We start from the raw sequence: 13,447 nt of genomic DNA on the forward strand, positions 1-13,447 counted from the left end.
TGCCATTTCTGAATCCAGCTTGTATATCTGGAATGTCTTGGTTTACATACTGTTGAAGCCTGGCTTGAAGGATTTTGAGCATTACCTTGCTAGTATCTGAAATGAGTGCAATTATGTGGTAGTTTGAACATTTTTTGGCATTGCCATTGTTTGGGATTGGAATGAAAATTGACCTTTTCTAGTCCAGGGCCACTGCTGAGTTTTTCAGTTCCTGGCAAATGCAAGTGCTCTTGGCAAATGCCAATTTGTTATTGACAGGCAAATGCCAATTTGTAGTTGATAGGAACAAAAGAAGGTTAGAGATTAAAAAAATAAATTAATATCTCCCATAAACACATGAAAATATAGAAAAACCCAGATTTTTTCCTTCCTGTATAGGGAAGCAAGTTTGGAAAACTCAGCAGTGGACACAGGACTGGAAAAGGTCAGTTTTCATTCCAATCCCACAGAAAGACAATGCCAACAAATGTTCAAACTACTGTACAATTGCACTCATGCTAGCAAGATAATACTCAAAATCCTTCAAGCTAGGCTTCAACAGTATGAGAATTTCCAGATGTACAAGTTAGATTTATAAAAGGCAGAGGAACCAGAGATCAAATTGAAAACACATGCAGGATCACAGAAAAAGTAAGGAAATTCCAGAAAAACATCTACGTCTTCTTCTTTGACTGGACTAAAGCTTTTGACTGTGTGGATCACAACAAACTGTGGAAAATTTTTCAAGAGATGGGGATACCAGACCACCTTACCTGCCTCCTGAGAAACTTACATGCAAGTCAGGAAGCAACAGTTAAAACTGGACATGGAACAATGAACTGTTTCAAAATTGGGAAAAAAGTATGTAAAGGGTAAATGTTGTCACCTTGTTTATTTAACTTCTCTGCAGAGTACATTATGTGAAATGTTGATCTGGATGAAGCACAAGCTGGAATGAAGATTTCTGGGAGAAATATCAACAATTGCAGATATGCAGATGATACCACCCTATTGGCAGAAAGCTAAGATGAACTAAAGAGCCTTTTGATGAAGGTGAAAGAGGAGAGTGAAAAGACTGGCTTAAAACTCAACATTCAAAAAACTAAGATCATGGCATCATGTCCCCTAACTTCATGAGGGGCACATAGATGGGGAAAAAATGGAAACAGTGGCAGATTTTTTTTTTTTTCCTTGGTCTCTAAAATCAGAGGACAGTGACTTTAGCCATGAATTAAAAGACACTTGTTCCTTGGTAGAAAAGCTATGACAAACCTAGAAAGCATATTAAAAAGCAGAGACATTACTTTGCCAACAAAGATTTGTCTAATCAAAGCTATGGTTTTTCCAGTAGTCATGTATGGATATGAGAGTTGGAACATAAAGATGGCTGAGCACCACAGAACTGATACTTTCAAACTGTGGTGCTAGAGAAAACTACTGAGAGTCCCTTGGATAGCAAGGAGATCAAACCAGTCAATCCTAAAGGAAATCAACCCTGACTACATTGAATACATGAATATATTGGAGGACTGATGCTGAGACTTCAACACTTTGGCCACCTGATTCAAAGAGCTGACTCATTGGAAAAGACCCTGATGCTGGGAAAGATTGAAGGCAGGAGGAGAAGGGGGTGACAGAGAATGAGATGGTTTGATGGCATCACTGAATCAATGGCATGAGTTTGAGCAACCTCCAGGAGATAGGGCCTCCCCTGGTGCCTCAATGATAGAGAACCTGCCTGTCAATGCAGGAGACACAAGAAACGTGGGTTTGATCCTTGGGTCATAAAGATCCCCTGGAGGAGAGCATGGCCACACATTCCAGTATTCTTGCCTAGAGAATCCCATGGACAGAGGCGCCTGAGGGCTACTCCTTATGACCAAGGGGTATTAAGGAGCTGAATATGACTGAAGTGACTTAGCACTCATGAACTGGGAGATAATAAAGACAGGGAAGCCTGTGGTGTTGTAGTCCATAGGGTTGCAAAAAATCAGACAGGGACATGAATTAGTAACTGAAGGGAAAATCTGGATCTTTCCTACTATGTTTTTTTTTTTTTTTTCCTGTGTCTATCCTTTATTACTCATATTAAACACTTCACTTAGGCAATTTGGGAAACCAAATATGAAGGAGTTCCCCACAACAACACGAGCATAAACACTTCTCAGATACTTCTCAGCTTGATGTTCTACAATTCAATTCAATTCTAACATGCATCAAATTCCACAGGTCAAAGATTTAGCCTAAAACAATACTGCCTTCATAGCCAACTCCATTTTCTGATGCTAATTGCAAGACCAGTGCTTTTGATGACTGGCTACAAATTAAGGGTCCTACTACGCCCCTCCAACTCAGAATGCTGATCCCCGGTCCAAGCTGTTATCTGTACTTCTGATCTACTGGCTCTTAATGAGAGGTTACCCTTCCTTGATTTCAGTTAATTTGCTAGAACAGCTCACAGAACTCAGAGAACCTCTTTATTTATTTTATTACTAGCTATGACAAAAAGATATAACTCAAAATCAGTCAGGTAGAAGAGAAACATAGGACAAAACATGGGGAAAGTGCATGAAGCACCCGTGCCCTCTGCAAGGGTGCCATTCTTTCTGCATCTTCACATATTCACCAACCCAGAATCTCTCTGAACTTAGTCATTTGGGTTTTTCCAGAGACTTCATTACACAGACATGGCTAATTAAATCCTTGGCCAGTAGTACTTGATTCAACCTCAAGTACTTCTCCTGTCCCTGGAGGTGGGGTGAGATAGGCTGGGACTTAAGGCTCCAGCCCTGTAATCACTGGTCAGTTCTCCTGGTAACCAGTCCCCCTCCTCAGGTGGGTCCTAAAGTGTAAATTTTACTGATTTATCATAGCCAGATTTTAGTAAACTGCTCTTGTCATTGAGAATACAGATATTTTATATACACATGGTATATATACATAAATGGATACATTTAAAACAATATAAACTTAAAAAAAATTGCAAAGACAGAATATTATTCTTAAATCAATTTATTGGTCTTCTTAACATAATAACATAAGCAGCTCCCAATATGCAGACAGCAGCCTAACAAATGCCCTAAGGATGCGACAGGTTAGGGTAGCCTTTTACTGGGTTTGAAACCAATCAGGACCCTGTAGGGCTCCTGGGCACAGAAACCTTTCAAATAGTCACTAATCACAGAAGGGAAAGGATACAAAGACAAGGGAGGAACTGTCAAGAAATAATAGTGCACCTTGGGATAGGATCCTGGTTCTCCTCCATGGGATACGCATAACAATATCTCTGAGCTCTTTTATATCCAGGTGGCATGGTGATAAAGAATCCACCTGCCAATGGAGGAGATGTGAGTTTGACCCCTGGATCAGGAAGATCCCCTGGAGTAGGAAACCGTTACCCACTCCAGTATTCTTGCCTGGAGAATGGCATGGAACGAGGAGCCTGGAGGGTTACGGTTCATGCGGATGCAAAGAATCGCATATGACTGAACTGCAGCAACAGCAGCAGCATAGAACTAAAACCCCCAACAAATGGAAGATGCTAGTACTCTTCATTCCAGAGAAGACCACAGTATGAAAACGGGGAGAAGCTCATCAGGAGACCACCTCAGATTAAAGAAGTGTAGGCCTTGCACACACTTGATTCCAGCACCCTTGTGCTTGAATCATTGTTATAAAACTCACCAGATCCTTCCTGGTGGTAATACACCATTTTTGAGGAGCATCAGCCCTCTGTGTCCCCCTTGGCCTGGCAAAGCAATGAAACTACTCTTTTCTCTATTTTACTCTGTCTCTGAGGTCGGGTTTTGTACCTGTGCACAGAGTTCCCCACATTAGATTGAGAAAAATGTTTTCATTCTAGACAGCAAGTGATTTCATTCTAGACAGCAAAGACACAGAATCTCCTCTTTAATGGTGTTGGCAAATATCAGTGTGGTTCTCTCTGCTCTGCACTTAATCTCATCAAGAGAGGCCTCACAAATAGTAGGCTGTGGGACAGGAGAGCATCCCCACAGGGTCTTCATGCACTCAGTTATATTCCAGCTTATATGAACTGACCAGGGAATTTAACTAATATTTGCAAAATCTTTTTTGTGTTAAAATAACAATTACTAATAATAACTTATCAATTAAGTCTGAAAACAATATGAAAACTTGGATATCTGCTTTTCTTTAATTAACAATAATTTTTTGATGTTCAGATTATGTGTTGCAAAACTTCTATATAACATGGATCCTCCTGTCACTTCCTCACATGAGTTCTTTCAGGGTTACTTGAGATGCTGCCTCTCAGCCTTAAAGTCCTAAACATTTCCACCAAATAAAATATAACTCTCAACCTTTAGGTTGCATATAGTCATTATGTTTGAGAAACACCAAAAGTTTTATCCTAATGCCTCTTCTAAATATAAAAATTAACCAAGAGATCTTTTTGAAAAACAGCTTAATATCTGTCAACTGTGGTTTTAAAACATCAAATATAGAATTTAACTTATATTCATTTCCTGATTTTTATCAATCTTACTAATAAATGATATGACCATATTTTCTTAACAGAACACAACTCAAAGGCTACTTTCATCTGTCCATTTTTCCTTCGTTTCTGTTTTCCTTCCTTTCGCCTTCCCTTCCTTTGCTTTCTCCCTCCCATCTTCCTTCCTTTCTTCCTTCTTCAAGATTTTAATATATCTATGGATCAGTTAACAGGTGAAATGAGTATTATAGTACGTGAACATGGTATGATCAAGCATCTATTTAATTATTTTTAAATTGCAGGTTTATTTATAGATATTTAATTGTTTTCTCTATTATGTATTCTAATGTATAGCTAATGTTTAAATACAAGTGATTTTTGTATCAATTGTGCTGATACATCTGTATCCAGGTAAGTTTGCTTAAATAATTTACAAGGCATTATCGTTCATTTTTAGATTTCTTTAAATGTCTCCTTAATTACATATTCATTTTCTTTAATAGATGTAGGACAATTCATATTGCATATTCCTTATTGTGTAATTTTTCATGGTTTATTTTTTAAGATATATGTTCACTTCTTTCTAGCTGCTGCATATATTGACATAAAAATCATCATAGTTTCCTCATCTTATTTCTTTAAAGTCTATAGAATCACTAGTGGCTTCCCTGATTTCATTCCAGATACTATTTACTTATTTAATTATCTCTATTAAAAATATGCCTTGTACCATATTCCTATGTTATTAATCAGCTATGTAAAAGAAGGACATTCTGACACATTCTACAACATGGGTGAAATCTTGAAGGCATTATGCTAAGTGAAATAAGGCAGTTAATAAAGGTAAATATTATATGATTATACATGTCTTTGAATCCTACCTCTGCCGTGTTCCAGTTCAAGGATTCTTTGTGATCCCATGGACTATTTTCAGATTAATGTAAAAACAAATACAAAGTTGGCAAGGTATGATTTTGAAATGTATCTTTTTAAAAAAATATGAAAGTTTCAGGATTAACACAATCTAATTTATATATAAAATGCATTGGATCATTTAACTGGAATAGCTGAGGGAAAATAGTTTAGATAAAGTCCCAAGACTGTTTAAAAACTAATTTTTTCCATTCTCAACAGAATGTGTTAACTAACAATGGGTACATTATGATATTCATTTGCTTGTAAGCAATCATTGCATTAATAAGGTTTTACTGGTTTAATTAACTTTTTATTTTAGCAAACCTGCAAAGTACACTTGGAGACTCAAGTCCCAAAGCAAATATTACAGGTCATTAAATTTTCATTTCTTTACATTTCTTCCAACTGCTTTAAACAATTATGAATTGAACCTAGTAGATTTTTTAGGGCCATGAATCTTTAAAATCCATACAGATTATTTCCTCATCGCTGTGTTAGCATACATTTTATTTTGATTTCAGAAATTGCTTATTCTGAATGTATTCAGATGTTCTCAATCATTGAAAACATTGGGAAAAAATCAATTTCTTGGACAATAGTATCCTCTTGAATACAAATAGAAATTAAGCTTAATTGAGTGCCTACTGCATGCCCTATCAATGTGCTACATGTTGGAGATTTATACTTTTATACTTTGTACTCAGCATTAGTGTTTTCAATTGGTTTTGAACTGAGTTTCATTCTTCATTAAATAGGTGAATAAATATGGTAATTTAGCATGCAACTTTTGCATTGCTTAGTTTACAATTTCGACATAGTATTGAATAAAGTTTTTCTTCTGTTTTGACCACTAGCTCATTTCAGTCATATATATTTTAATATAAATAGTATAACAGAATTAGTCTAGAAACTCAAAGCATAGTATATGGTTTGTAAGGTAAACAGGCCTTTTAACAGTAAAAAGTCACTGTCGGCAACTCTGCTCTGTTTTATCAAGAAATAAATGCTCTTGTTTTATCAAGAAAAATAAAATCAAATATGTGGACACTATGACTGCTTCTGTGCTTATTTTGAACTTTAGACATTTACTCCAAACCTTAGTCAAATAATGGTTTCCTGCGCTTCTTTTTTGAGGATACCAAGTGGATCCTTCTATTATCAAGTACCTACATCAGGTTCTTTGACCTTGGTTAACTTCTGTGTTCCTCTTTCTGTCTAATCCAAGCCTCCTAGGGCTCACTTTCCTTCCTTTCCTCTTTATTACTGTCACTTTCAACTCTGTATATTGGCATGCTCCTCCACCAGGACCAACTGTGATATAGGAATCTTTCTTGTAGCCCTTTTTGATTTCTTCTGCCAATGAACAAATGTAACTTGAATGTCATTTATCTGTCCTCCCAGTGATATCATGATCATATCTCTCTTCCTTTTCCAAATTAAATTAAAATCACATGGAATAATTAAATTTCATATATATAAGAGGTTTAATATTACATCCTTCAGATCACATTCTGCTCTAAATATTTTAAACAAGTGTCGGGGGAGTGTGTAATTTCCTTGGTTCTGTCTCATCACAACAAAAATTTGAAGCGATGGACCAGCATTGCAGCCCTTGGACAGACCAGTGTTACAGCTCCATGTTGCAACTCAGTTTTATTTAGAAAATAAAGGAAAATACATCCTTCAGGCGTGAGGGGATGCTGACCCAAAAGACTCAAAGAGAAGAGAGAGAGGAAGAGACCCCCAGCCCTTTGGCTCCTCTTTTTATATGTTTTTTTCTCCTCCCCCTAGGCCTGCCCTGTGTAAACTGGGCTAGCCAGGAGAGCTGTTTGTCTTACCTGAGGCCCTCACTCCGGTCCTCAGACCTTTTGTTCTATTTTTGCAGATTTTCCCCTTATTTGTCTTTTAGCCACCGCCATTCTGGACTCATTTTTCCTATTCTAACTACCTAACACAAGCAAGCAAAACATGAAAAACTATAGCAAAGTCCATCAAAATCTAAAGACTTTCATAGTTCACAGAGGTCTTGCCTCTGGACTTCTAGTTCCAATTTTGCAGCAGCCTGGATTCCTGCCATTCTCCTGGGCCAGTGTTCACGTTGCTCTGTGCCTCCACACTGTGCCATAATGGAGAGCTGCTCAAGCATTTCTTGCCCTGAGATTTCACCATGGCAACCAGCCTAAGTGGAGTTAGGACCCTTGTCCTTAACATTAAACTACGAATCAAGAAGCCTTACTTTTAACCCTTGAAACACAAACAGCTAATTCTATTGCTTATCCTAAGCAATGGGTTTAATGTTGGAAATCCTACATTATGAAATCTCTTTGTAAATATAGGTATTCTTCATTTCTATAATAGCTCCATAAAAGAAATTATCTTAATGACTTTTTGGAGAAGGAAGGGAAGGGGATGGTACATGTTTATTCTTTAGTAAAATATTCTGTTGTATAAAATATAGACTTTAGTTTTAAATACAATAAAAAGAAATACAATATTTTTAAAATTGGAACTTATTCCTAAACAGGAAAAAAGCATATTTGAATCTTCAAATATAGAAATAATAGTTTGAAGTGTATCATTATTGAAATAAAGAAAGCTTAGTGTTTCAGTGAATAGGATTTGATGTTGAGAAAATATATATTTTAGCTGCTGTTTTATGGTATCACCAAATCAAGGTGACTAAATCTCTTTTGTACATTGTTCCCTAATCCATAAAATTGACATTACTTAATTTATCAAGAGAACACATTGGTCATAACAAACACCCTCTTCCAAAACACAAGAGAAAACTCTGCACATGGACATCACCATATGGTCAATATGGAAATCAGATTGATTACACACTTTGCAGCTGACGATGTTGAGGTCTATATAGTCAGCAAAAACAAGACCTGGAGCTGACTGGGGCTCAGATCATGAACTCTTTATTGCAAAATTCATATTTAAATTGAAGAAAGTAGGGAAAACCACTAGACCATGCAGATGTAATGTAAATCAAATCCCTTATGATTACACACTGGAGGTGACAAATAGATTGAAGGGATTAGATCTGGTAGGCAGAGTGCCTGAATAACTATGGATGGAGGTTCATAACATCATACAGGAAGTGGTGACCAAAATCATCCCTGAGAAAGAGAAATTCAAGAAGGCAAAGTAGTTGTCTGAAAAGAAAAGAAGTGAAAGGCAGAGGAGAAAGAGAAAGATGTACCCAACTGAATGAAAAGTTCCAGAGAATAACAAGGAGATGTAAGAAAGCCTTCTTAAATGAACAGTGTAAAGAAATAGAGGAAAAGAATAGAATGGAAAAGATTAGTGATCTCTTTTGAGAAAATTAGAGATACCAACGGAATATTTCATGCAAAAACAGGCACAATAAAGGACAGAAATGTCAAGAACCTAACAGAAGCAGAAGAGATTAAGAAGAGGTGGCAAGAATGCACAGAACCATACAAAATAGGTCTTAATGACCCAGATAACCATGATGATGTGATCACTCACCTAAAGCCAGACATCCTGGAGTGTGAAGTCAAGGCAGACATAGAAAGCATTACTATGAACAAAACTAGTGGAGATGATGGAATTCCAGCTGAGCTATTTCAAATTCTAAAAGATGATGCTGCACTCAATATGCCAGCAAATTTGGAAATCTCAGCAGTGGCCACAGGACTGGAGAAAATCAGATTTCATTCCAATCCCAAAGAAAGGCAATGCCAAAGAATGTTCAAACTACTACATAATTGCACTCAGTTAACATGCTAGCAAGGTACTGCTCAAAATCCTTTAAGCTAGGCTTCAGCAGTATGTAAACTGAGAACCTCCAGAGGTACAAACTGGATTTTAAAAAGGCAGAGGAACCAGAGAGCAAATTGCCAACATTTTTTGGATTGTAGAAAAAGTAAGAGAATTCCAGAAAAAACATCAGCTTATTCATTGACTATGCAAAAGCCTTTGATTGAATGGATCACAACAAACTGTGGAAATTTTTTAAAGAGATGGGAATATCAGACCACCTTACCTGCCTCCTGAGAAACGTGTATGCAGGTCCAGAAGAAAAAGTTAGAACCAGACATAGAACAACAGAGTGGTTCAAAATTGCGAAAGGAGTATGTCAAGGCTGTATATTATCACCTGCTTATTTAGCATATATGCAGAGTACATCATATCCCACAATTTTTGGTGTCAGTTATGGGTTCATGATCTCTGAAGGAAAGAATTCACTGCAGGACAAAAGGAATGCAGTTGCTAAGGTCTTTACAGCAGTGTAACAGTCTTATTTAAAGTCAGAAAATAACAGAGACAGCTTATGGCACAAAAACCAGAAGGAGGTAGAAAGAGACTCACTTAGGACTTTAAGACATCTCATTATATACCTTTTGCCCTGTTACTAAAAATAGCTTTTGCATATAATTGGACAGTTAACATTAGGTCAGTTCTTTTAGATCTTGTAATGAAGGTTGGTCTCCTGATAACATTAAGGAGCCTATTATTTTGGCTTCTTTGTTATCATTTAACCAGATTCCTAGCTTTCCCTTCTGTTGTAGGTAACTGACCATAAATTCCAAATAGCCATAAATTCCAAGACATGGGTGATGATGTGACTGGGCCCAATGGACTGTCTATCAACTTACCTAATGAATGATATAAATCGTGCAAAATGCCAGGCTGGATGAATAAAAAGCTAAAATCAAAATTGCCAACAGAAATAGGATATGTAGATAAGTTAAGCTGCTCAGTCATGTCCGACTCTTTGCGACCCCATGGACTGTAACAGGCCTGGCTCCTCGGTCCATGGAATTTTCCAGGCAAATTTTCCAGGAGTCTGTTGCCATTTCCTTCTCCAGGAGATCTTTCTGACCCAGGGATAGAACTTGGGTCTCCCACACTGCAAGCAGACGCTTTACTATCTGAGCCACAAGCATTTATGGATATGCAGATGACACCATTCTAATAGCACAAAGTGAAGGGAATCTAAAAAGTCTCTTGATGAGGGTGAAAGAGGAGAGTGGAAAAAGTTGACTTCAAATTCAACATTCAAAAAATTAAGATTATGGTATCTGGTCCCATCACTTAATGGCAAATAGAAGGGGAAAAATTGGAAACAGTGACAGATTTTATTTTCTTGGGCTCCAAAATCACTGCAGACTGTGACTGCAGCCATGAAATACAAAGCTGCTTGCTCCTTGGAAGAGAAGCCGTGACAAACCTAGACAGCATATTAAAAAGCAGAGACATCACTTTGCGGACAAAGGGTCATCTAATCAAAGCTCTGGTTTTCCCAGTAGTCAAGTATAGATGTGAGAGTTGGACCATAAATAAGGCTAAGCCCCTAAGAATTGATGCTTTTGAATTTTGGTGCTGGAGAAGACTCTTGAGAGTCCTTTGAACAGCAAGGGATCAAACTTGTTAATCCTAAAGGAAATCAACCCTGAATAGTCATTGGAAGGACTGATGCTGAAGCTGAAGCTCCACTACTTTGGCCACCTGTTGTGAAGAACTGACTCACTGGAAAAGATCCTGATGCTGAGAAAGATTGAGGGCTGGAGAAGACTCTTGAGAGTCCTTTGAACAGCAAGGGATCAAACTTGTTAATCCTAAAGGAAATCAACCCTGAATAGTCATTGGAAGGACTGATGCTGAAGCTGAAGCTCCACTACTTTGGCCACCTGTTGTGAAGAACTGACTCACTGGAAAAGATCCTGATGCTGAGAAAGATTGAGGGCATGAGGAGAAGGGGGCAACAGAGGTGATGGAGGATGAGATGGTTGGACAGATTCACTGAGTCAATAGATATGCATTTAAGCAAACTCAGGGAGATAGTGAAGGACAGGGAAGCCTGGCACACTGCAGTTCATTGGGTTGGAAAGAGTCAGACATGACTTAGGGACTGAACAACAACAGCAAGCCTTACCTGGTAATGTAGATCTTTCTCTAAAGCTGAGTTTGGTGTATTCCAGGGAAGCTAGTGATATAAGAATATACATCAGTACCTTGGAAAAATCGGGCAGATTTCACCCCATACCTGAAGATCACATTTGGTAACAATATACAGGACCAGTGTTTAATAACAATCTTAGATGTTATGTTTATCATTATGCATAAATATAGATTATCATGCTATTTAACATAGCTTGAAATTGCTATATGCCTTAGAATTGTCTTTATCTCTTTAAATCTTCAGAATACACTTATTTTTTTTTGTTTATGCATCCTTTCTTACAGAGCTATACATATTTTTAGACTAGTAAATTCAACCTTCCTAGAAAACTTATTGCATTACAAAGAAGATTAAACCAATTAAAGCAGACTTATTGAGAAAAGCTAAAAGATGATTTAAAAAAAATGGAAAAACTAGTGACTATGAACTTCCTCATACACTGAAATATTTTTCACTAATTTATTCTAAAAAGAAAATATTTTATTATAAGAATTTAAATTTCATATAATATGCACTGAATAAATACAGTGAGCACTAGAAAGGAAATATTACTTACTATACAACCAATAATTAAATTCTGGCTATTAATTAGTGGTAACAAAATAATAGGAGAATAGTGTGGAGATTTCTTAAAAAACTGGAAATAGAACTGCCATATGACCCAGCAACACCACTTCTGGGCATACACAGCAAGGAACCCAGATCTGAAAGAGACATGTACCCCAGTGTTCATCGCAGCACTGTTTATAATAGCCAGGACATGGAAGCAACCTAGATGCCCATTAGCAGACGAATGGATAAGGAAGCTGTGGTACATATACACCATGGAATATTACTCAGCCATTAAAAAGAATTCATTTGAATCAGTTCTAATGAGATGGATGAAACTTGAGGTCATTATACAGAGTGAAGTAAGCCAGAAAGATAAAGAACATTACAGCATACTAACACATATATATGGAATTTAGAAAGATGGTAACGATAACCCTATATACAAAACAGAAAAAGAGACACAGATGTACAGAACAGACTTTTGGACTCCGTGGGAGAAGGCGAGGGTGGGATGTTTCGAGAGAACAGCATGTATATTATCTATAGTGAAACAGATCACCAGCCCAGGTGGGATGCATGAGACAAGTGCTCGGGCCTGGTGCACTGGGAAGACCCAGAGGAATCAGGTGGAGAGGGAGGTGGGAGGGGGGATCAGGATGGGGAATACATGTAACTCCATGGCTGATTCATGTCAATGTTTGACAAAACCACTACAATATTGTAAAGTAATTAGCCTCCAACTAATAAAAAAATAATAATATGAGAGTGTTCATATTACAAGCTATGACCATTGTCTAGATTTAACACCATATGCCAATACTTTTACTGAGTACACAAAGGGATACCTTCAAAACTTTTATATACACTTAGGATTATAGATGTTGGTGATCAGTTCTGGGATAATTTACAGGGGCAACGCTGATACAGGTAGGCATAGAAAAGAACTGAGGCCAAACTTCTGGAACTGATCATGAGAAATAATGGGATGTAAAGTCATAAGCAGAATTAAAGATCCCATGCTAGCAAGGTGACAGGAAGACAGAATTGCAAGTTCAGCCATGTCACTGCAAAATGTTCTACTTTAAAAGCCCATGGCTGGGTACTATGAGTTCCACTACTCTTAAATGAATGGGGGGAAGAACACTCTGTCATCATATTACAGAGCTCCTGACATAGTTTTTAATATATCATCATTCCTCCTCTATGAATTTACTTACAAGATTAAAAAATAATTATAATGCTGATTTCATACCTTACCATAATGCTCTGTTAATTTTATCCCTTTGTTTAGAATACTGTAATACAGGTTTTTTGTTTTGTTTTGCTTTTTCAAATGCTGTCTTGCCCCAGTATTGAGACCGTGGCTAGACAGATTAGTTCCCTTTCTTGAGCAGCAGAATATACGCACATTCCAGCTGTTATAGTAGGCAGATAGCTAGCTGGCTCAGGGGTATTAAAAAAAAAAAATCTGCCTGCCAATGCAGGAGACTCAAGAGATGTGAGTTCAATCCTTGGGTGGGGAAGATCCCCTGAAAGAGGAAATGGCAACCCAATCTAGTATCCTTGCCTGGACAATTCCATGGACAAAGGAG

The sequence above is a fragment of the Cervus elaphus genome, chromosome 29, assembly GCF_910594005.1.
Source record: "Cervus elaphus chromosome 29, mCerEla1.1, whole genome shotgun sequence".
Classification (NCBI taxonomy): Eukaryota; Metazoa; Chordata; class Mammalia; order Artiodactyla; family Cervidae; genus Cervus; species Cervus elaphus.